The following is a 24,152-nucleotide window of genomic DNA, read 5'->3' as shown; positions in this document are numbered from 1 at the left end:
ATTTGCGGAAATTCAAGACCCGTTATATGCTTTCTCATTATTAAAGAAGACTTAACAAAAAACGGACAAGAATGCTCAAATATAAGCTGAGCGACTTTTATCTCTTGCGACTGATGCATACGAAAATATTGAAGGAAATTAAGACATTATAGAAAAACAATTAGTAGAAATTTTTATAAACGGATTATTGCAAGACTATCTGAGACTTAAATTAATGTGCGAAAATCTTGCAACCCTTTCAAATGCTGTTAAAAGCGCAATACAGGAACAAAGTATCAGGGCTAGATTTGAGTTTCGATCGCAGATAAATGGACTTGATAACATTACGAGCGATAACATTCAGACAGATATCGATTATATAAGGCCATCTATTGTTTGCACATATTGTAAGAAAACCGGTCATTCTATTGAAAACTGTCGCTGTAGGCAACGCGAGATAAGTGCATATACGGTAGAACGAAACGGTCATACGAAAGGACAAAACGGTAACGGGCGCAATAACGAATATGACAAAAATTGGAAAGATAAAATTGATTGTTGGAATTGTGGTAAATTAGTACACTGCAGTAGGGATTGTACTCAGAGAAAAACGTACATCAATCGAAAAAAACTAGGAAATTCTTACCAAAAAGGGGTCTATGGTAAGAATGAGAAAGTCGAGACATATAATATCGCTTTGTGTGGTAGTCCAAATTCTTGTGTTATTTCAACCTGTGGGTTTCAATTTAGGAGCCTGATTGATTCCGGGGCCGAGTGTTCTATCGTGAGTAAACGTACTTATGATATGTTAAAACAAAAACCAGCACTGATAATTAAAAAAGTGAATCTAAAGTCGGTAAACGGAAATTCATTACATGTCCACGGAAGTGTAAAATTGAGATTCAAAATAGGGAGAATATATAAAGAGCACATGTTTTTTGTAGTAAGTAACATCAATAGAAATGTTATTTTAGGAAGAGACTTTTTACAAGATAATGGTGTCCGATTGTACTATGATTTAGGATGTTTGAGAATTGATAACTGTTATGTACCTCTAGAAGAAGATGTACACCTTTCAACAATAGCGAGATTAACTAGACATATTGTGGTAAAACCACAAACTACATATAGACTCTTTGCTCAAGCTAAAAGAAACTGCATACGTTCAAATACAAATTATGAATTCAATGGAATAAGCAATTATTTCTTCGATAATGAACCTGGTTTAACAATTGTTAATTCAGTAGTCAAAACAACGCGTGATAGACAAGTTCCCATTTTATTTATAAACAATACGCACAAAGCAATAAGGCTTAGACAACACTGTGCCATAGGGCGAATAAAATCGGTAAATGATAATGAAATATGCTCGGTACAAGAAGTTATCAAAAAAAATCAGCTGAAATCAGGCTTATCTAAAGATGAAATCTTGTCAGATTTACATGTATCGGAAGATCAAAAAAATAAATTCTCCCGGTACTATTAAAACACAGAACTCTCTTTGCAAGAAATAATTTAGAGTTAACTCGAACTTCATCAATAGAATTTACCATAATTACAGGGAATCATCCGCCCATTAAATTGAAGCCGTATCGAACACCATTAAACACTAAGGTATTCATAGATAAAGCAATTGACGAAATGCTAGCTGCAAACATAATAAGTCAATCAAGAAGCCCGTGGAGCTTTCCTATAGTTTTAGTAGACAAAAAGAAAAATACACATGATTCAAGCAGAGATAATAAAGACGAGAAAAGGTTTTGCGTTGATTTTAGACAATTAAACAAAATTACGAAACCAATTGCCTACCCATTACCACTAGTCGATGATATATTGTAAAATTGAATATATATCGGGAAAAAACGAATATTATCGCCGACTTTCTAAGCCTACCTCCAAACACCAAAATAAAAAATAATCAATGCGATCAAACAGAAATAGAATTATATATTAACGATAAACACTTTACGATTAATTCGGGAATAAATAAACACGATCAAGCACGCGAAATTATTTCAATTGTCTCTACGCACATTGACCACAGACAAATAATTGATAACATTATTACCCCGCAGCCACTCCCAGCGGACGACACAGCATCAAATGATAGCATATCAGGGCTTAATATGCAAATAGAACAAGAAAAAGACCCTTATATATCTGAGATTAAAGCGAGATTACGATTAGGAAAACAAAACAAAAATGAAGATGATAGATATATTATGGTTGATGGAATACTGTACTAAATATCAAACGTAGATGAGGAACCTACTCTCAGGCTTTTTGTACCTAAACACCTGACGGGCTCAATTGTCAAGCAATATCATGATGAAAACGGTCATTGTGGTTCTCAAAGACTTTTCCATACCATAAAAGAGAAATATTATTTGCCTAAAATGTTCAAAGAATTGAATGATTATGTATCTAAGTGCATTATATGTCAAAGTAGAAACGAAAAAGCAATTAAAGCTCCTTTATCGTCAGATACCTCAATACCGCCATTTCTGTTCTCAGTTGTTTCCATAGATAAATGCGGGTCATATCCGAAAACGCTTTCCGGAAATAGATATATAATATGTGTTGCAGATCAATACTCAGGATACATAGAAGCATTCCCATCACCAGATAAATCTTCTGATAGCGTAATACACCTGTTAATGAACGAGATTTATTGTCCGTCACAGTTGTCCTGTAATAATTATAACTGATAACGGTAAAGAATTCACTAGTACGGCATTCACTGAAACATTAAAATCAATGAACATTGTCCACGTAAAGACGACAATATATCATCCCGCAGCTAATGGCATGAACGAGCGCTCACACGCGACTATGAACAATATAATGTCAAAACGGGTTCAAGAAAATGTACAACAATGGGACTTACATTTAAACATGTCTTTACATGAGATTTAGTACATCCGAGACTTCGAAACACACACCGTTCTTCTTACTTTTTAATAGAGACCCTATTCTTCCAATAGACAACTTGTTAAAGCCTAGGCGTAAATATCACGGTGAAGTTTATCATAAGATAATATTAGAAGAACAAAACAAATCATTCAAAAAGGTATGTGCCCAAATTCAAATATCTAAACGTAGACAAGCTGATTATGCGAATAAAAATACAAAAGATATTAAATTCGAAATCAATGACTCCGTTTACTACAAAAACTTTCAACGAACAAATAAATTAGACAGTAAATGGAGACCATATTATCGTATAATAGAACAAAGATCCCCGTTACCTATACGCAATAAAGAATCAATTAGACAACTCAACTATTAAAGTTCACGCGTACCAGAAAAGACACGCTAATATCGATCAATGGCCAGTGATAGATCAGCCTTTAGCGCGGCCGATTAGAAAAGCAAATTTAGCCTTTGCAGAAGACACATTATCTTCCGATAACGATTCAAATACGTCAGTACATGGGTTACCTGTTATTACTCAACGGACCCGACTGATTAGGGATCATACGGATGACGACGATAATATTCCGCTTGCCGGATTGCAAAAAACATTTGAGAAACAAACAATTCGCGGACATACAGTTGAGCTCCAGTGATTCAGATACGATGCATTACGATAATAGTAATTCACAAAACTTACCTGTACGTAGGTTTGATAATGATTCTTCAGATGATCAAATGCAAATTGACGCGGTAGCGTTAAAACACAAAAAACGAAAATTTACAAAAAAAAAACTTCACATTCAAATAAGGCCATGGATAAAGCAATTTTCACGTGCCTTCAGACAATGGCTGAATACATGTAAATGGACTGCAAATCAAAGCAAAATAGTTGTCGAGACTTAAAGGCCTCAAAATGTGTGTATATAGCGAAATATGTTTTGAATGTATATGTATTAACTATGTAAATAGAGGATTATAGAGGACGTTATCGTCCGATTTTGATGATGTATCGTCATTAGCATTGATTTCCGGGTTTAGAATGAACGAAAATGTCATAATTTAGTATACGAATCAAATGCCAATTACCCGTGCTCAATAGCGAATAGCTTGTAACTTAGCTGTATGTTGCGGTTATTTAGGAATGAACATAACAGATGTCAGTTCGGATGGGATATATAATGAAGTTTGAATAATTGATTATGGAAATATGGTTTCATTTCCCCAATGCAGTTCAATTATCGGGAACATCTGTTGATATGGTCTAAGTTCTGGATAAACAATTAGGCTCGTAAGTCAGCATTACTTCAAAAAATACATAACAGCCATAACAAGTCCATATTCAGATATGATATATAATGAAATTTAAATAATTGATTATATAAGTGTAATTTCAATTTCCCAAGGTACATAAAGATACAAGTTCGGATTGAATGTATATCGGGGTTTGCATAATTGATTATAGAAGTGTTAGATATCCTATCACCACAACTGCGTTTGTATATACCTCGATCAGGTACAAACATGAAGAGAAAGGTCTCACTTGTCCAAACGACGCAAAATACCTGTATCGTATATCGATCTAATCCTATTGATCTACGCTTTTGTATGTTTGCACATAAGACACTATACAAATATACGCGTATCAGACCGGCTTACGATAACGTACTTGACAATTTACATTACCTAACGCTAGCTTATGCCCTACAGCGCTAAATAGAAGTAAACACCATTTTAGGCATAGGTAACATGATACTACAAGTTGTCAATATCCTTAAAGGCAAAGCACTGTACCATTTATTAGTATAAATATACAACTATATTGCTATAAATCATTACGTTTTTGATACTGATCGTATATGTAGTTTACTATTTTTCGTTTCTTTATAAGAATGTCTACATTAAGACAAGTGATATTTTAGTAAATTTTTGTTCTCTCATAAAATAAGAAAAATAATAAAGCACAATGCATTTTATTGAATAAACAAATGTGTATAATTTAAGTGTAACACAATAAATTTGCGTCATGAGAATAGCGTTGTTCTAGCACATTAACTTTATTTGGGTGTATCTTATCATAAGTGCGATAAATAATCTGAGCGCTTATGCAGTAAGTTTCCTTTACTATAAATATGCAAATACAAGGCCTGTTGATCATTTCGTGTAATTAACCCTGTAAGATTTGCCAATGCGATACACGTTAAGGAGAAAAACAGCACTCCTGACATCGTCGGCTTGGTTTGCCAGCTGCATCATGCGTTCATCACGCATTTGAGATCGTGATCAGATCTTAACGCCCCGACACAGAAGGAGAATTTGTCATCGACATACAGATATCTTCGACGACGATGTATCCGTCGAAGATAAGATGACGCAACAGACGACTTGAACTTGGATTCAACATTGTCGATATTGATCCAAATTGTAAACCACAATCAGTACCATACAACGAGTGGACTGTTAATGGACATTTCACGCGTCGTCGAAAGTGATTTTAGAGATACGATGATACGAATGGACTTCATGATGAAAATCGCGCGTACTTTGTACTTATATAAGATGACAGTTTTATTATCTATGAACTTATATATATGTGTGTTACCTCAATTACGTGTACATAAACAATTATTATGATACTACAGTCATGAGCGCAGATATTCTTCAGTACTATATCTAATAAATACTACATGTTTGAAGTATTCTAAATCGTGCGACAACCGAGGATCAACAGATTTCCCGAACGACAATCACCTCTTCAATCGGAAGCCGCCGTCTTCCATCAACTAGATGCTGCCATCTACAACTAGATGTCACATACTCTCCAACAGGACGTCTCATCTCCTCACCCTGACGCCACATATCCTCCAGCAAGATGTCAACATGGAAACTATTCATAATGAATTTTCCAAATCAGTGACGCATTCCACATTATTGTGATTGACATTGACTATTTAAATACTCCAACATTTTATTATTTCAGCAGAAACAATCGTTAAAACTTAATTAATCATATATATATGTTTTGGTCACTGATGTTTTCATGTTTTCATGTTTCAATTCTTTAATAGTATGTATCAATATGAACACTGTTTCATGTAATACCATACCTGAATTCTTTCAAGATTTGTCTTTATCATAAAATACAAAAAAATCAAATTATGGCGGGAGGTTATGTCTCATAATAATAGAAAATTACTTGAAATATTTGGGGTTTTTTTATGTAAGAAATATTGACAAGTTATCAATGGCGAGTATACATGACAGTAACGAAGTGAAAGATATTTAGATCTGGTGTATGTTTAACAACAAAAGGGGATCGATGCTGTTGACACAAGGCTTGGGCTGTATTTGCATTATTTATTTGTATCACAATTCTGATTAGCGTGTACATACTTGAAAAATGACTTCTCCAGTCCTAGGTTGTAATTCAACCAACCAGCAATAAGCGCGCATAGAATCGACCAATCAAATATGTAATGGAAATTTTATTTTTGTATGTTTATGTGTAGTTCGATAGAACGAGATGTTTGGTGTGGAAACGAGGTTAGACAGCGTTTAGACTTGGATACGTACGGATCGAGAAAGATACGACCATGTAGCTATCAGACTGTATTTGTACAACTGAAAATATTAAGTATGTTAGCCATTAAATTGGACTAGAAACTGATATATGGTGTTGATGAATATTTCACCCACATTATGCAGAGAAATTAACATTAATAGAAAGGGACGGACTTGTCCCATGCGCGATACAGCAACATGGTAGTTAATGCAAATCCCGTCATCATGACAATATGCGCATGACGAGAAATTGAATGATCGGCTACACAACAATAATTTAAGAGTGATGAACACTGTTAGTAACTGTGTGTCAACCATGAATGATGAACGATTACGTGACAGCAGACTAAAATATGATAAAGAAAATGTTTATATTAAACTTTTCACTTTAATTAACTCGTTTTTATGAAAAGGATACATGAAAACACGTGCTTGCTGGTTTTCGATTCACTTTATCTTTCTTCTCTTAAAATTTGGAATCATTAAATTGATATTGTGGGCATTGTTTCACTGTTGAACAAAATTGTGTCTGTGTGTCGTATGGACAAATCTGCATGAAAACTACATTTAGACTCACATCGTTCATCAAATCATTTCTGTCGTCAGTTGTCAAAACACCTATATACTGTTTGATTCCCATAATGTCGCTTTAATGTTATTACCATTTTTATACGATAGATTCTTAATATATAATCACCTAAGCTTGTTTTATTAGTAATTCAATTTTACAGTACTGCCCCATTAATATTTTTATTTTACTGTACTGACCCTGGATTTTGTTCACGTCATCGTGTCTTCGCTTGTCAATTACGTCATAAAATACTCTTTATTTGTTCCTTGCTACATTGACTTTTGTGACGTCATACAACTTTCACAGTTGTATTCTACATGCATTGGTCATTGTGTTTATAGCGTTAAATTTTCATTTTATTTTCTCTCTGACAGGCGTTTCTTGTTTGATTTATTTTTTAGCAGTCAAATAAACATCAAAGCAATGTAATATGGAACTTTTACACCCACTATTACTTCTTCTTCCTGTATGAGCGCGATGATGATCTGAAATATTAACTTCATGACGCTATATTCTAAAATCTTTTTCTATAAAGAAGGAATGTAGTTGATACTTGTTCGTAGTTTCATTTCATCGTGCCTCAAAAAGTTGTAACTCTGTTGCTTTGGTATCTTTCCTACTATTAAGTAATTAAATAGTAATTAAATTGAATGCGTTTTAATTCCATTTTATTATTGTTTAATTTGAGTTTCAATGCTATGAGGTTAAATTTTATTTACACGTAAATGTATCATGAATATTGCTGGGCCAAGTGTGAGGTTGAGCGCTCTATAACCGGTTTAAACCCCCAATGCTTTGCATTGACCGTTCCAAGGCGGTGACCCCAGCTTTATTCATTTATGTGTTTTGCATGTTGTTTTGTATTGTACTGTTTTGTGCTGTTTTGTACTGTTTTGGCAATTGGTCACTTGCCTTAAATAAAGGACCAACTAATTGTGTAAAATGAGAATTCAATACTGCTCCAGCTGCTGGAGTTTCATATATTATGTGTGCGCATGCTTTTAAACTGCATTTGTGTATCATAATAATTTTATAACTTATGGTGTAGCAATTTCCTCCAAGAACATCGTAGTTTATATTAAAACGTCTGTTAAACTTTATAATAAAAAAGCTTTTGCATAAGTTTTAAATATCATTAATTGTTAGCCCAACGTTGCTGTAAACCGGCTGGCAAGTGTATTATGTGCAGCGCAAAAGAGTGTACTTAACTTATTGATAAAACGCATACAGATAACACACACTGAACGCGGTTTAAATATTAACAGTGTATTTAAGCTTCCTGTTTCAGAACAATGAAATTATCTGTTTAATTGCTGAGCATACGAAGTCATTGTGTTAAATTAAAAAAAATCAAAATGGATTTTAAATGTTTGAAAATACTTTTACTCTTTATATGTATAAGCATTGATTCGACAGGTATATTCTTTCCTTTACACTCGTTCTGATCATTTCGGTTGTCACCCAGAAATATAGGATCTGGCATGAGTTGTCATATTATACCATATTTTATTAAACGAGTTCAGGAATTTTGTTAGTAAGCAAGCCTTTGGCGAGCTCACTAACGAATTTCCTGGACGAGTTTAATTAAATATGGTATAATATGACAACGAGTGTCACATCTTTTTTATCACATGCTTTTAAATGAGCATATTAAATAAATATGTACGCAAACATAATGATAAATCCCGAATGTTGTTTACATTTTGTGACGTCATTTGACGTTGCAACGTCATTTCATCAAAATAACAAAATGCGAATGGTCAATAAACGAAAACTAAGCCAATGAAAACGCTTTAAAATGTTGTATTACACATGTATAAACAAAAAAATATGTAATGGTTGTATTACATGGAAAACAGGGTATAGCATGTGATAAGATGCAATTATGTCTTGAACACAACGTTAGAAATTATTATTATTTTTTTTAAAATAATTATAATAATTATAATAATAATAATAATACTTATTATTATTATTTTTATTATTATTAGTATTAGTTTTGTGTCAAAACCCACTTCTGACATCTGATGTGTCTGTGGTAGCAGAGAACTATCCACTGACAATGACCTGTGTCCTTCCTAGTGCTGAGATACGCTATGTGGAATGGATCAAGAATGGTGTTTCGACACACATGAGGATGGGACTGTTATCAGGGAAATGCGTATCAGAACCTTCTCCTCTACCAAGTGGATTCAGCTTTACGTGCTTCAATTCAACGGTCTACACTCTGACCATCCTGCAGATGAACCGTACACATAATGGAGACAAATGGCAGTGCAGTAGTAGAAACAATTATTTCTTACATACAAATAGCAACAACATGACCATTACAGTGCAAGGTAAATCACATTAAAATTCTATACATTGTTTTATTTAAGTTACATAATGGAATAATATTTTATTGTGTGTTTTTTTGGAAAAAAATATTTTTGTGTACTTCTAAAAAAGCTAGTGCTGCTTCTACTACTCTTAATACTACTGTTGATGATACTTCTGCTGCATAAAAACAGAACATCCTATTTCAAAGCAAACTGTAATTATTGAGATAACGTTTCAATTTAGTTACCATTTAATTACTCAATTGTCTGATATATACCACAGCAACAGAACTGTAGCTTTCCTAGGCACAATAAATTGAAACAAAACAAGTATCGCCTGCATTATTAACAAGCGATATACCATCAGATAGATTAATATTCAGATCATCGTAAAGAACGTTCAGGAAGAAACGTAATGTTGCTCTAAAAACCCATATAACATAAGTGTTTTACTTGTGTTATCGTAGAACTGAATTAAATAATAATAATAAGCTACCCAAATTTATACAACAAAAGTAAATACACCGTACAACAAATTAAAAATAATACTTTAATATACGCGCTTAAACCAGCAACTAGTACATTATTAAATCGTAACTATTGAAACGAATAAATCAATTCGAGTATAAGCAACCGAAAGAAATATATTTGTTAAACCTCAGTATATTTAAGCTTCTGATCCATGAATAACAAAAACTGTCTTCGCAAACATGAAAGAAATCATTTTTCAAAAACTAAACATTCTATATCATATATTAATAAGTATAATCAAATAAAGATTAATCAAAATACATATAGAATATATTCAATGTTCCAATTTAAGCTCATTAGATTTGCCAGTATTCCGGATAAAATTGCTTATATATAATTGTTTAAGTTTATTCCGAACAGTAAAATTGTGTGAGTAATCATAGAATGCACATCAAAAAGAAAATATGTAAAATCCGCCTCTTGATAAAACGCAATTACATTTGAAGGACAAATAAGCAGACACAATGAGCATAAATTAAAGTTATACCACGATTATTTTTTAAGACCCATTTATGATTCTTCCGAACATTTGTCAAAATAAATGAGTTCGCGAAGACAACAGTAGGAACATTATGAATCAGCTTCACTGATTACATGTCGCTAAATCCCCAGTCACATCATGGCGTCGTTCGCGCGGCGCCCCAACTGCGTTTTCAAATTTTTTAGACGATTGAGATGCGCGCTGCAAACTCGCCAGCCTAGCAACGTTGTGAAATCGCTATTCAATCGCTTGGAAACTGTTATAACACTGTATCGACAATATAACGCCAGTGAATGGAAACAGGTAAACAGAGATTTTCTCAGCTAACTTTACATATCAGTTTATCACTGACTTGTATACATTCCTCTGCACATATATTAAACACTAGTGTAGTGTTTCTTATAAAGTTGGTGAATAGGTTATGGAACATTAAATACCAAAGAAGTTCAACTTTCTGAAGAAAGCACCAACATTTGTATGAAGCTTATTTAATATACACATAACAAAATAAGACGCGAGGACACGCTAAATCTGTCCTGGAACCTACTTTTAAACAAATTTCAAAAAGGGAGGTAAAAAACGGCTTTTCTGAGATAGAAATTTTTCTGAAATTGTTATATGTCACAATTATTGTGTTGATATCATTTAAATGTTAAAAAATGCAATATTATGAATGAGAGGTGCGTTAACTGTTGCAATTGTATGGCTATTCATTGATGTATTGCATGATAATCCTCCAAACTCGTACTTGAAAGGGGAGATAATAAATATTTTACCTTTAGAATATATACAGACTTGTATAACATTAGAAGTAAATATATTTAATACCCGTATCATATGTTATTTACCTTCATTTCAAATCTATAAGCAAAACATTATACGAAACCTTATTCTGTCAATATTTGATATTGAACTTGGTACTTCACCTTTTATAAGACTTACATTGTTTACTTCCCTTAGTATCCAAAACACCATTTGTAATATGTTTCACTGCAAACTTTACCGACTGTTTTCCATTGATTAAAAGATGACCATGTAATAATATTTCTTTCTATTGTTTTGTTTAGTGAAGGATTAACATATTGTTTTATTCTAACACTAACATAATTAATGACACTGGTAGAAAAATAATATTTACAACGATCTAAGTGAAAAAAGGTAGGGTTTCGATGCAAAATACATTTGATGCAAATAAAATAATATAATTATTTTAAATGTATAGCAGTTCTATTTGTTATGTTGGTACCTATATGTAAATGTGAAAATAGTTTTAAAGGGGCCTTTAAACAGATTTTGGCATATTTTGAAGTTTGTCATTAAATGCTTTATATTCATAAATGTAAATATTGGATGTTAAAAGCTCCAGTAAAATAATCAAGAATAAAATAAAAACAAGGAAAAAAAGTAGCCGGTACCAGAGCTCGAACCAGTGACCCCCGGAGTCCTTGAGTTAGTCTGAAGTAAAAACGCATTAGCCCTCTCGGCTATTCCACCGAGTATACACAGATTAAGTATTTTATACATTATATAAGCAATCTTCGTAGTTTCGTAAATTTAAACGACAACAACAGAACTCTCCAAATTATTAAATCGTTTCGCGTTGCAACGCTTTATAATTATTTGGTTTTCAAATCGTCAAAAGATACATATAATGGCTATATTGGACTATGGTAAATGTTCAGTAAAACTGTTTCCTCACAAATATCATAACTAAAACAAAAATTTGCGAATCTGAAACAACTTTTTTCAATTTTGTCAAATGAAAAGATCCCTTTAAACGAAGGCTAGGCTTTATCATTGGGTTCTAGAAATTATGTACAGTCTAGGTATAAATCTAAAAAAATGACACATCTCCATACGTCAACAATTTTTTGTTTTGCTTACAGAATATCTAACCGGGCATGTTGGCTGTGGGGCTTACTAACATTATGGTTGTAGTCCATCTGATATTACTAACAATTATTATAACCATGGCTAAAACGGTCACACTTGCAAGTTTGTCTGAACCTTCAGAGGTACCCTAAGAACATCTGCCTATTGACTGGAAGTTGTGTTTATTTTGCCAGGTAAAGAAAAACGAACCTCTCACCTACCTAACAACTAATTATAAGAAATCATATGATACTAATAGGACTTATCAAGAGTTAGCAAGAAGAATCCAGACATTATTTAATCTTAATGCCCTTCCGTCTTATGTAGATGAAAACAGAATGGATAACGGTGATGGCGGTGAGACAACTTTAGTTATAAATAAAACAAAGTGGCATAAAAAATTGTTATGCAGCATGCAACAGCCAGAAAGTTGAAAGGACTCTGAAGAAAAGAAAGCTTTTATCTTGTGATCAGTTGTCAAATATGAATCCAGTTAAGAAAAAGTTGAGATATAGCACATCGTAAACAGCTAGCTATAGTTCAGAATCAAACACAGCTCCTGTATTGACATGCTTCTTCTTTGATAGTGTTATATTTGGAGATTTTCAGTGTCTAAACATTATCATTAGATGCAAATTCGTAAAATTGCCCACGACCTTACAGATTCGAAGCTTCTTATGAAGTTATCATGTGGTGATATGGCAGACTTGGACACAGTGTATCACAAAAACTGTTTAACATAATTATACAATCAGTATCAGAAGTTTGAATCTGCACAAAATGTGCTTGGAACCTCGCATACGGACATTACCCCCGAGCACATTGCTTTTGCGGAACTTATAGATTATATTGAACAGTTTCAAAATGTTTCAGTTTAAACAAGTCATATATTTAAACTTTCAAATCTGGTGAAATTATACCATGATGGCATTTTAGTCTGGGTGGTACTGCACCAAAATGAATTAATAACACTAACTTGAAAGAGAAAATATTGAGAACGCTTCCATCATTAAAAGCCAACAAGAGTAACTATGAGGTTGTATTGTCATTTAAGAAAGACATTGATGATGCCTTATTTGTGCAAGAAGTATAAATTACAACAATGAACCTGTCACCTTGCTCACGACCAAATTCATAAGCAGCAGAATGCTATAGTAAAGGGTGATGGTGGATTCGTTGGTCTTACCCAAAATCCAGATGCATGGATGGTGTCTGCACCAGAAACATCACGCTTTTTTATGGAAGCGAGTGATAATACAGACAATCCAGATGATACGAAACACCATAAGGAGAAGCAAACTAAACAAAAACAGTTTCAGACTTAGGTACGCTAGCTAGTCGAAACAATAAATACTATGGGTAATCCCTTTAAAAAAGACACATCAGACCTCTATACACTTGACACAAAAGTTGTTATGTCTCTTGAGGTAATCATGTCAGTCAAGACAGCAGAATAAATTGGAAAAGCTCAGTACGAATCTATGATTGTTGAACGTCTAAGCAACAATATGAAAGGTTTTTAACGAGAAAATAAAGACAAATTTGCTTCCCCTTTTTCAAACGGGGTCCAGAAAGAAAGAGGCAAAGGCATCAAAAGTTAAGAGTATGAAAAGTGACATTCATTTATTTTCTAGAATGTATATTTTATATCAGGTGAGAAACGGTGATTTAGGCACCTTTTTTGAACACGAAAACCATGGCCCCCATCTATAGCAGAAAATAACAAGATGAGACTAGGTAGTAAAGCAGACCTACTGAAGTGTCTAGAAAGAGAAGAGGAATCGCCAGAGATGAGTCCTCCTGTAGAGGTTAGCATACTAGATGGTGCTGCCATTGTTCAATCCCTGGATCCCAACAGGTCTGACAAGATAGTTCTAACGTTCAGTGATTATGCATTGAAGCTTGTATTACCTTATATATCTAAGCAGCGAATGTCATTGGAAAGGATTGATGTATTATGGGATACATAAAGAACCGACAGTTTCAAAGCACATAATCAAATTCCTGCTTACTGGAAATCATTCTTATTTTTGATGAAAACAAGACAATACTTAACGAGTTTCTGGCAACACAAATTAGTCTTTTGAAAAAACCACAAGGGCAGGTGGTTCTGACCACTTATAGAGAGGATGTTTTTTCGTTGCTAACACCAGCACTGATCCATTGGAACCAGATATCAGCAATATCCAGCCATGCAACCATAAGGAAGCTGATTCTTGTATGATTTTGCATACTGTGGATGCGTATAAACAAGGCTACAAGCGGGTAATGCTTTATGCAACTGACACAGATGTCTTAATGCTATCGATTTACACCATCAGTCAGTTAAACAATTGTAAACTGTGGCTAGCATTTGGACACGACAAACATTTCAGGTACATACCAGCTCATTTGATAGCCATCCGTCTCGGCCAAGATGTTTCGATTGGCCTTTTATTTCTTCATGCATTGTCAGGATGCGATGCCGTCTCTGCATTTGCAGGCATTGGCAAAAAGACAGCATTCACACAATTCATTATGCTCCATCTTTTCCCAGTATTTAAACGGTTGTCAAGTCCCTTACTTTCAGTGACAGATGATGATTTCAAAGTTGTGGAACGATACAGTATCTTATTATACACCAAAACCTCATCCCATGCGTTTGTAAATGAAGCTAGGAAGCATCTATTTTCTCAAGGAAATAGACGGATTAAAAACATTCCACCTACCATAGGGCTGTGTATCGAGCAGGTCACGTTTGGGGTCAAGCCATGATTGCCAATCCTGAGTTGCCTAATCCTAGTGACTGAGGGTGGATCAAGAACAATGACACTTGGGTCCCATTTTGGAGTTCTCTTCCGGAAGCTGCTGTGCCATTGTGAAGGCCTTTGCGTAGGAGAATAAGATACTTGCATAATACGAGTATATACTAAAAGTATTAGATACATTTAAGTATACACCCTATTATATATAGGTTTATATGATATGAATACATGACTTCAGTACGAATTACTGCTGTATAGAACTAACTGAATTATCTTTAATACATTTCATGATATGTTTTGATAATACCAGTATACATGATAAAACCAAGAATAGGGCCTCATTCCGAGTTTTGATCTACGGATCATTTTAGTTGTGTATAATTATGCATTAACCATACATGAACTGACTATTGAATTATCATTGTTTAGTAAACAATTACTACTATCGAATCGTACAATAACCTAACAGAATTAAGAAAACATATTTAACACTGAAGTTGTTTAGACTTGACCAAGTTCATTTGTTAGTTAACTTGTTTGTCATTGAAATACAAGTATTATTTTTTATATCATGCTTTTGATATGAACTGAAGTTTATGAATAGTTATGAAAAAAAGGTATTGTTAGGCTTAATCATGTTCTCATTTTCCTCATACTCAGTATTGAAGCTGATACTCAGTATTGAAGCTGATATACACGAAACAATTATTAGTATGTTCCCATGTTGGGCCTCATATATGTATTTAACCTTAATAATTAAATATGTAATACTTGTTATGAGATATTAATAATGCAAAAATGATTAATTATTTATAAAAAAAATTGTTCCATTGATTCAACATTATTTGTATTATTTGCATTACAATATAGGTATTTTTACTTTAGTGTTCCCCATTAGGGGCCTCATTAATGTTTGGAAGGAATTGTTTAGTTTTGCATTTTAAAAGTTGTAGGACATTTATTAAGATCAATTGAGTTAAATATTGTATGTAAGCTCAATCAGTGGACATGTTTAAGCATTAAATGTCTATCTAAACCATTATTTTAGAATTTTCCACCTGTTAGGGCCTCATTTTTGTAATTTTACTATGTTCGTAGTATTAAAATGTTTGATATATTAAATATTGATACATTTTGAGATAACGAAACAATAGTAAATGAAAAAATATGAATTGTTTTTGTTTTGTATCCTGTTACTCAAAAATGAAAAATGGGCCCCCTTTCGGAGCCTCATTTTAGGGCATATAGATTTATCCAATTGCGTGCCCTCATATCTAATTGAATTTAGCATACCTTAAAATGGTTATCTACAAAGTTTCATGCTTTCTTCAAAAAGATGAACATCTTTTTCCTATAACCTATGAATTATGGGAAGTTTTTAGTTTCATGTTGTTTATATTGTGATCTATTATGTCATACTATTCATTTCATTTTATATTTATGTTATATGATGTTACTATTTATTATTAAACTAAATATCGATTTCTTCCAAAGTGGATGTGATATTTTTTTGCGTAAACTTATGTGTTAAATAATAACAAACTGTTTGTGCTTTAGCCACACATTATTTTACCCAAGGACAACTGTTATTATTTGATTTATAAAACCAATTGTTTGAAATCCTTTGGTATTCATTAATTAAAAATGTATACTGAACTTTAAAAGTATTATTGTAATCACATGCCCTGGGTTTGGAATAAATCAGTGTTTTTACTTTAACGGTCATGTTTCCACTCTGCATAGATTGCAATATTTATTATGTTGAATACTCGTCAGTATACAAGTACTCTTTACTTCTCAAGGATTTTAACCAAGGAACCCTCGTATAAAGTTAATAAATGATTCATTTCACAACTCCTGCCTTACTTATTTCAAGGATTATTTTTCAATTATAAGCATAAGTATACTGGAGCTTAAGTTTAAATAATGGCATGTGAAGGGTCTATTATTCACATAACCCAGAATTTAACCTTTATTAAATGTATTTGTGTATAATCCATCTCATTCCCAGTGAATGTTGTGTTTGTAACTATGCTATTATTGTGTTTGTAAATTTACTTACGAAACATATTCGTATTGATATGATGATTGTAAATTAACATAATATTTCTTTAGGTGTCCTTGAATATGAATACATGTTTTGTGTTAGACAATTTAAGTATTAGGAAGGGAAACAAAGGCAACACAGTAGTTCACATATTTTAGGTTAATGGTTTATTATTATTTTCTGTGTTTAACTTCAAAAATGGTTTCAATTCAGTTTGTTTAGTTCAATTCAAATATTTCGTACTTGTGGCCATTTTAACTGATTGGATGTGTTTAAACAATATTATATTAACAGGTTCTTGACCTGCAGATGGTAAATTCTTCATGCACTTGTGATTATGTGGTGTTAAGTGAACATATTATTACCGTTGCTGATAAGCATGGCCGATTGTTGATACTACCTCTTAACCCCATTCAACAGTTGTAAACCACTAGTTATGTAGTGTATTGGAGAGATGCTTCTCTCATGTTTACCTGTTTCGCTGGCGCGGGAACATTGTCGATACAGAATATTATTAAAGCCTGTTAAACGGCCTTGTCATTCATGTAATTGCCTTTCTCCGTCATGGCACGGACGCGTCGAACGTATCGAATAGACAATGTTAAACTGTATGTCTTATGCACAAAAAGAAAAGGAACAGAGTTCAAAACAGGGCACAAATAACATACAGATATAGGCAAACTGTTTTATCAGCTTCGTTTCTTAATGACCACAAAGAATCTTGTCTGTAACATGGTTTACATTGTATGCGTTTGTCTGCAAAATAAGGGATACAAGTACATTTTTTCAGTACCAATAACAAGCGTGTCTTTCACCAATCCTGCAGTAGACAACAGTGTGGACGTAGTTGACAAAGACACCCGCACATTCACGTGCCGCACGACTGGAGGAATCCCAGCTGCAAATGTCACGTGGTACAAGACTAGCGGATCGTCTGAAACAGCGATCATAACGGATGTAACGTCATCACAGAATACCTTGGCAGACAAAACAGTCCTTGTCACAAGCACTTTGAGTTACACTGCTATGCGAGTGGACCACGGAAGTAAAATGCTCTGTAGAGCAAGTAATGTCGTGAGCGAGGTGAAGAAATCAACGCGAGAAATACTGCTAAATATATTATGTACGTATTTCTAGTACAGTTCATGTTTAGTATTTGTAACATCTCATGAAGAGTCAATAGATGCGCTAGTATATACAATACAATAGTATGTCACCAAAACAACATAATTGAACAAGACACATTGCAATATGATTTCTTTGTTATCTGTTTTAAGCTTATAGTTATTGAACATTACTTCGTTTATATTCATTCCTTACAGATGCAAATTACCCGAACACTGTAATGTATTATAGAAATATTTTGATTGCGTTGTTTGTACAGTTTTTAACTATTCTTGAACATTTAGTGTCTTCGAAAAGAGATCTCTGCATCCATTTAATCCCTCATAATTCTTCATGTACACGTCCGGTATTAGTTAATATTGTACATAACGGGTTGTTTTCTTGAAACGGGATTAACGTTCATGTTACAAATGTAACCTTATTACAAAACATATTTTACATGCATGAAAGAACGTTTTAAAAACAGCATTGTGCGTCTTATGTCATATAAAGGAAATGCACTATACGTGTATATTCTAGGAGAAATATAACAGACGGACAAGACATTAAACTACTCTATGCTGTTTTTAAAGAATAAATTTATATTTAACCCAAATCACATAATTCTACATGGGTATTTTCTAAATCATAATTCTACATGGGTATTTTCTAAATCAAAACGAAACTCGTGTTGTCTTTGTACAAAATGTATCAACTTCTAGGCACATGATATCTTGAAAAAATGAGGTGATTATATTACACATGAATTTTAAAATATATTTAACACTACACGTTTGTTTTATGCTGCATATATTTACTTCAAGCAAAAGAGCATCCAAAAATTATGTTTAGTTTACTTGATTTTGTATCTATGTGTTCGTTTGTTTTTGTTTGACTAATTTTGCATTTTACCTTTGGAACAGTTGCTCCAATGAAGTCCCCGTCGATAGAAATCTACAACAATATTAGCAGTTCAGTTTCTGTCAATGTTACATTGGTTTTCCATGCTCAAGCCTATCCGGCGCCGAAATACACGTGGCAAAGGTGTTTGATGACCTGTACAGACATCTATACTGGTTCAAAATACAAAGTTAACACTAATGCTCTGGTAACAAACCTGACCATACAGAATGTTGATCCGTGTGCTTTTGGAAATTATAGAGTTGTCGTCAGTAACGGCGTTGGCACAGCATGGATAGACATACAACCTCATTCACCAGGGTAAAGTAAAGTGCTCAGTGTTTGTAAACATTTTATAATGGCTGTGTAAACTTTATGAATTTCTTTGAATGTTTGACCGTGAAATTGAATTATATAATCTTTGTCTCCATTATGGAGCATTTTGCCTCGTTTTACAGCAAAACCAGAAACACCGAAATATCTCCATTGTGCGAACAAAGCGGCAACCTCAGTAGAGTGTTATTGGCTGACCGGGTATAACGACGGTCTGCCGCAGACTTTTTACATAGAATATAGGAAAGTTGACTCGACTACTTGGAATAATGTTTCTGTTGTCGAAGAAATATCCACATCGTTTGTATTGATGAACGTTACTGTTGACAATCTCAGCCCATCAACAGAATACCAAGCACGTATTTATGCCAAGAACACGATCGGTGTATCTCAGGCAACCGATACTGTAAAGTTCACATGTGAAGGTACGTGTTAGGCAGTTTTGAAAAGCACTTTATTATAATTTTCTTTTTATTTTATGTTATAAATGACAGCATCTTCAAATGAAGCATGTGGTAAATGAAGAGGGTTAAGTCATCTCCCGACAGTGTTTTGTTTAACTATATCTCAGACCGAATCGCCACTGTCACGCAAAAGTCGATGTCCCATATTGGGCCAATTGTTGGTGGAGTTATCCCAGGGGTACTTCTTGTTATCGTCTTAGTGGGCCTGATTTACTTCCGTCTGACTTACCATATTGACTTTAAAAAGAAAGGTAAGTTTAAATGCTTAGATTTCTATTGTGTTTACTTCAATGTATCTTGTCAGATAGTCTTTCGATTGATCATTCGCGCAGTGGATTTTTTATTGTCAATTTATTTGTATAGACATACTACTTATACTTATAACTAAAGGTAAAGAAAGCGATACAGCAGTTTATGAAGATGTGCGCAGCAGAAACGAAACAACAAACCGTGAGTAATTCGCTAGTAAAATATCTTGCTGGTGTTTATTAAAAGTGATTTTTTAAACCGTGCCTGTACCGCTGTACTGTTAACAGAATTTATACTGTTGAATGTTGTTTCTCGCTCGTTGAGTTATTGTTAATATTTAATGCAGTATATCAGTAAAAATTGTTTTTCGTATTCATACATTTCATACTATTGATCAAGTGGAATTATTAACTGAGTGCGCATTTGCAGGAGCCTTTGAAGGATTTTCATCAACTTCTCTGTACGTATTGTTTTATTATTTATATAGCTATTACAATTACAATAAACGTACCTAACAGTACAATTCGTAATTATTTAGAAAAATGTCTTAATAGTTTATAAAGATTGAATGTTATCGTGAACTGATATGATTCGGATATCTTTTGATCTAAAAAGGCATCAATTACGATGTCTTTTCGGACTGTATTACTTCTATTTGTTTGTTTTGATACTGATTTTAGTGTTGTGGTTTTATTTGTAAAAAATGATTTTCGTAAATTTATTTTAATGAACTGTATGAGAAGCTTAAAAAAATAAGAAATAAATAAATCGTTGTCCGACAAAAAATATCTGAAATCCCATGCTCTTAAAATTGTAATAATGTATTATATCGAGTATGCTTGGGTTAACAAAGACCCAACACGAAATGATAGTAGTTTTGTTTTAGTTAATGAAGTCTTTTGAAACTATCAAACTGACAATCAGAATAATGTACACCTCTTTTTACAATATGTATAATAAAAATATAGTGTTTTTTTTTTCATTATTAGAACCGTAATAGCTGCTATGGAGCATCCAACAAACGCCGCAAGGACCCAGTATGAGTTTCTTAGTAAGTAGCACTTTTGATTGTTTTTCAAAACAATCTCTCGCCAATTTATCAATAACTCAAACATATACGCATTTGCGCGTACATACATTAAGTAATCTATCAACTAGAAGTAATACGAAATTTCATGGTAATTGTATTTTATCTTATAGTGTTTAAGACATCGATTTGAATTATCGCAAATAAAATATATCGTATAATATCTTCATTTTAACTTTTTCATAAGTTAACATGATATTATAACTAGTTTTCTATCCTTTAAGCACCAGGCCAAAGGTGAGTGCATTTGCTTATCACAGGTGTTTATTTTTCCTTAAATATTATTGCCAACTGAAAAATTGTGGTCTTATCGCATGGTAGATTAAGTGTCATGTCGTGAGTTGCGCATGAAAGGATACTTGCAACATATTGTATCTTTTTAATACACATATGTATTCCATATTATACATCATTAATCGGAATAGATGCTAATTAATGATAGGCTGATCAATCACTTTTCAAATAAACATGGCGAACAGAGCCATCGCATGACGCTGAACATGTCTTTAAGATACCAAAATGCTTTTTTCCGCATCAAAACAACTAGTTTGTAGTGCACATGCAAAATGTCTTCATGTCTCGTATAATTGCAAGTTACTGTTGTTGTTGGCTGTAGATGCATACATGTATACCATACATTTTATATAACTCCACATCAACAAGTCAAGTGATTCAATGAAAACAAACCTCGCATGCTCTCTGTTCGAGGCTGTTGCATTCCGCTTCTTTTAATCTTACATCGTTTATCTTAAATGCCTCTTCAATAGATTACTGTTTCACAAGGGCTGGCTATCTGCTTTAGATTCAATCCTACACGTCTTGTAAAAAATATTGACTATCAATGCCGCCAACTGTTGAAGCCCCCAACACTACTATATATTTTAATGAGTTTATATTTTGGCCATGTGTTAATGAGGCTTGGTGTTGTTACGGTTTGTTAATTAACTTCAGCAAATAGGAACTCTTTAAATTTTACCCAGATGTGTCAAGATACAAGTTTTGTTATTAATCGAGAGCGGATATGCAACGCTCACAGAATTTTCGTCTTTCGCAGGTTTCTTGATGAAATTGTATTGACTGAATAAATAATATGTGAATACTATGGATACAATTGAGTTTTAGCAGGAATGCTATACAAAGCATCGAGAACTATCTTAACTTATCCCTCGCGTGTTTCTTTTAAAGCTTAACACATTTTGTGTATCTTTAAGATCTCCTGGTGAATATTCGTCGCTTCAAGATCCACTGCCTCATGACGACAACTTTCCACAAAGTGGGGCATTAGGGACAATTAAAATGGAGCTGCAAGGTACAGTGTATCCAGTCCGTATGGCAGATTAATTCGTGTAGATGCTCAGCTTTGGGAATGCCATGTTCTTGTTGCGCGGTTTTTTAATACATGCATATATGTGTTACTGAAATTAATGTTGGGATACCTTGTTGTGCATAAGACATTTAAATATATATTCTGATGCGCGGGTTAGTACATATTCGTTCTACTTTTCAGTGTAGTTCGTACTTTACTTACGATCATATATTTCATTGAATGCAAGGCATGTAAATCGCTGAAGTTATAATATAGTTAAATGCAGTTTTACGTTTTCCATTTCATGAAGTTATGTAAGAAATACATGTTTGATTTGTTTTTCGTTCGCAGAAGAGTCAGCGTATCAAAATGAAAGACTGGCTTGACTTGAAAAACGAAAAACTACATGGTAAAGCAAAGTTACACGTGCATGATTACATTCTTTACATGGTATCTCAAAAGTAGTGAACCGTGATTTAAATAGCATCATGACGTGAATTGTGTGCACACAGCAACGTGGATTTTAGATATTTTATTAATGTATCAGACATTCGATATGATATTCGGTATTCACATGCATACGTAAAAGTAATAACATGTTATGAATGTTATGTTTCATACATTCCAGCTACCATACTTTCCATATTGCTTGAATCGCCGCTACTGCAATATTGTGAATGTCTGAAACAAGGCATGAAACAAAGATGTTGGTTTTCACTCACCTAACAGATCCTTATTTAATTGTGCTGACCATAAACTTAATTTTATATTCTTTGTTGAATTTTCGATCTAAATGACGTTTTGCATACACACACATTATTTGTGCACAATTATTTTTTGTATAATTGAATATTAAAAATTGATGCCATATCAAGATTATTTAACAGTTGTAACTAAAGCTGCATGAAAATATAAAATAAATGTGTAAACATGCATTCATATACAATACACACAGTTTTATATTTTTAAAACAGTATAACAGACAACTAACGTGCAGGCACACATGCTCTTTCTTTCTCTTTTGTTAATATAATATAATATAATATAATATACAACGTGTGATACAAAACAGTAAAAAAAAATTGTAAATTTCATGATTTTTGACAAATAAAGATATATCTCTTCACTTCGAAAAATAAAATATTAATATGGTCCATTTTTTCCAAAACAAATTATTGACAAGTAAGTGTACTTAAGTAACACTTGTTTGTAATCAATTCATGTGCATTATATTGAATAAAGACTGGATGTGTTAACAGTCGCAAAATAGATCAGTTAAACTTTCCTCATATTGTTTACAAAAACAACATTAATTATCATTTAATATTTTTTCTAATAAAGATTTGTTCCTAAAACTCTAACAATGTACATCTTCAACAACACATACTGAAAACAGTACAATGTCAATTTTGATAGGAACAAAGTTTTACACATATCTATAAATCATTTACTTAGCTACCACAGTGTCGTGAGTACAAATAAAATAGAAGCACAACACAAACAGAAAAAAAGGAAAAAGAAAAAAGAGAATGAACATTTAAAGAATTCTTGCGTGAATAATACATGTTCAAACTTAAAGTGATTCTTTAACAAACAGGCATTCTTGTATCAGTTCTTTTTTATTATTCGGTTGCAGTAAACTTAAATATTTATACATAGATGACCTTTTGACAAGATTTCTCCAGTGATTTC

At 33.1% G+C, this 24,152-nt stretch overlaps 1 long non-coding RNA gene across 1 annotated transcript; it reads left to right on the top strand.

Annotated features, from left to right (window-relative positions):
* Window positions 1–8,333: 8,333 nt before the first annotated feature.
* Window positions 8,334–23,277, top strand: LOC127834751 (uncharacterized). Its single transcript, XR_008028110.1, has 4 exons — window positions 8,334–8,440; window positions 9,016–9,363; window positions 22,366–22,463; window positions 22,812–23,277. It is a non-coding gene; the product is annotated as an uncharacterized LOC127834751 (long non-coding RNA).
* Window positions 23,278–24,152: the final 875 nt, after the last annotated feature.

The sequence above is a fragment of the Dreissena polymorpha genome, chromosome 1 (assembly GCF_020536995.1).
Source record: "Dreissena polymorpha isolate Duluth1 chromosome 1, UMN_Dpol_1.0, whole genome shotgun sequence".
Lineage (NCBI taxonomy): Eukaryota > Metazoa > Mollusca > Bivalvia > Myida > Dreissenidae > Dreissena > Dreissena polymorpha.
The sequence above is the reverse complement of the archived record's forward strand: the minus strand, read 5'-3'. Positions and strand labels throughout refer to the sequence as shown.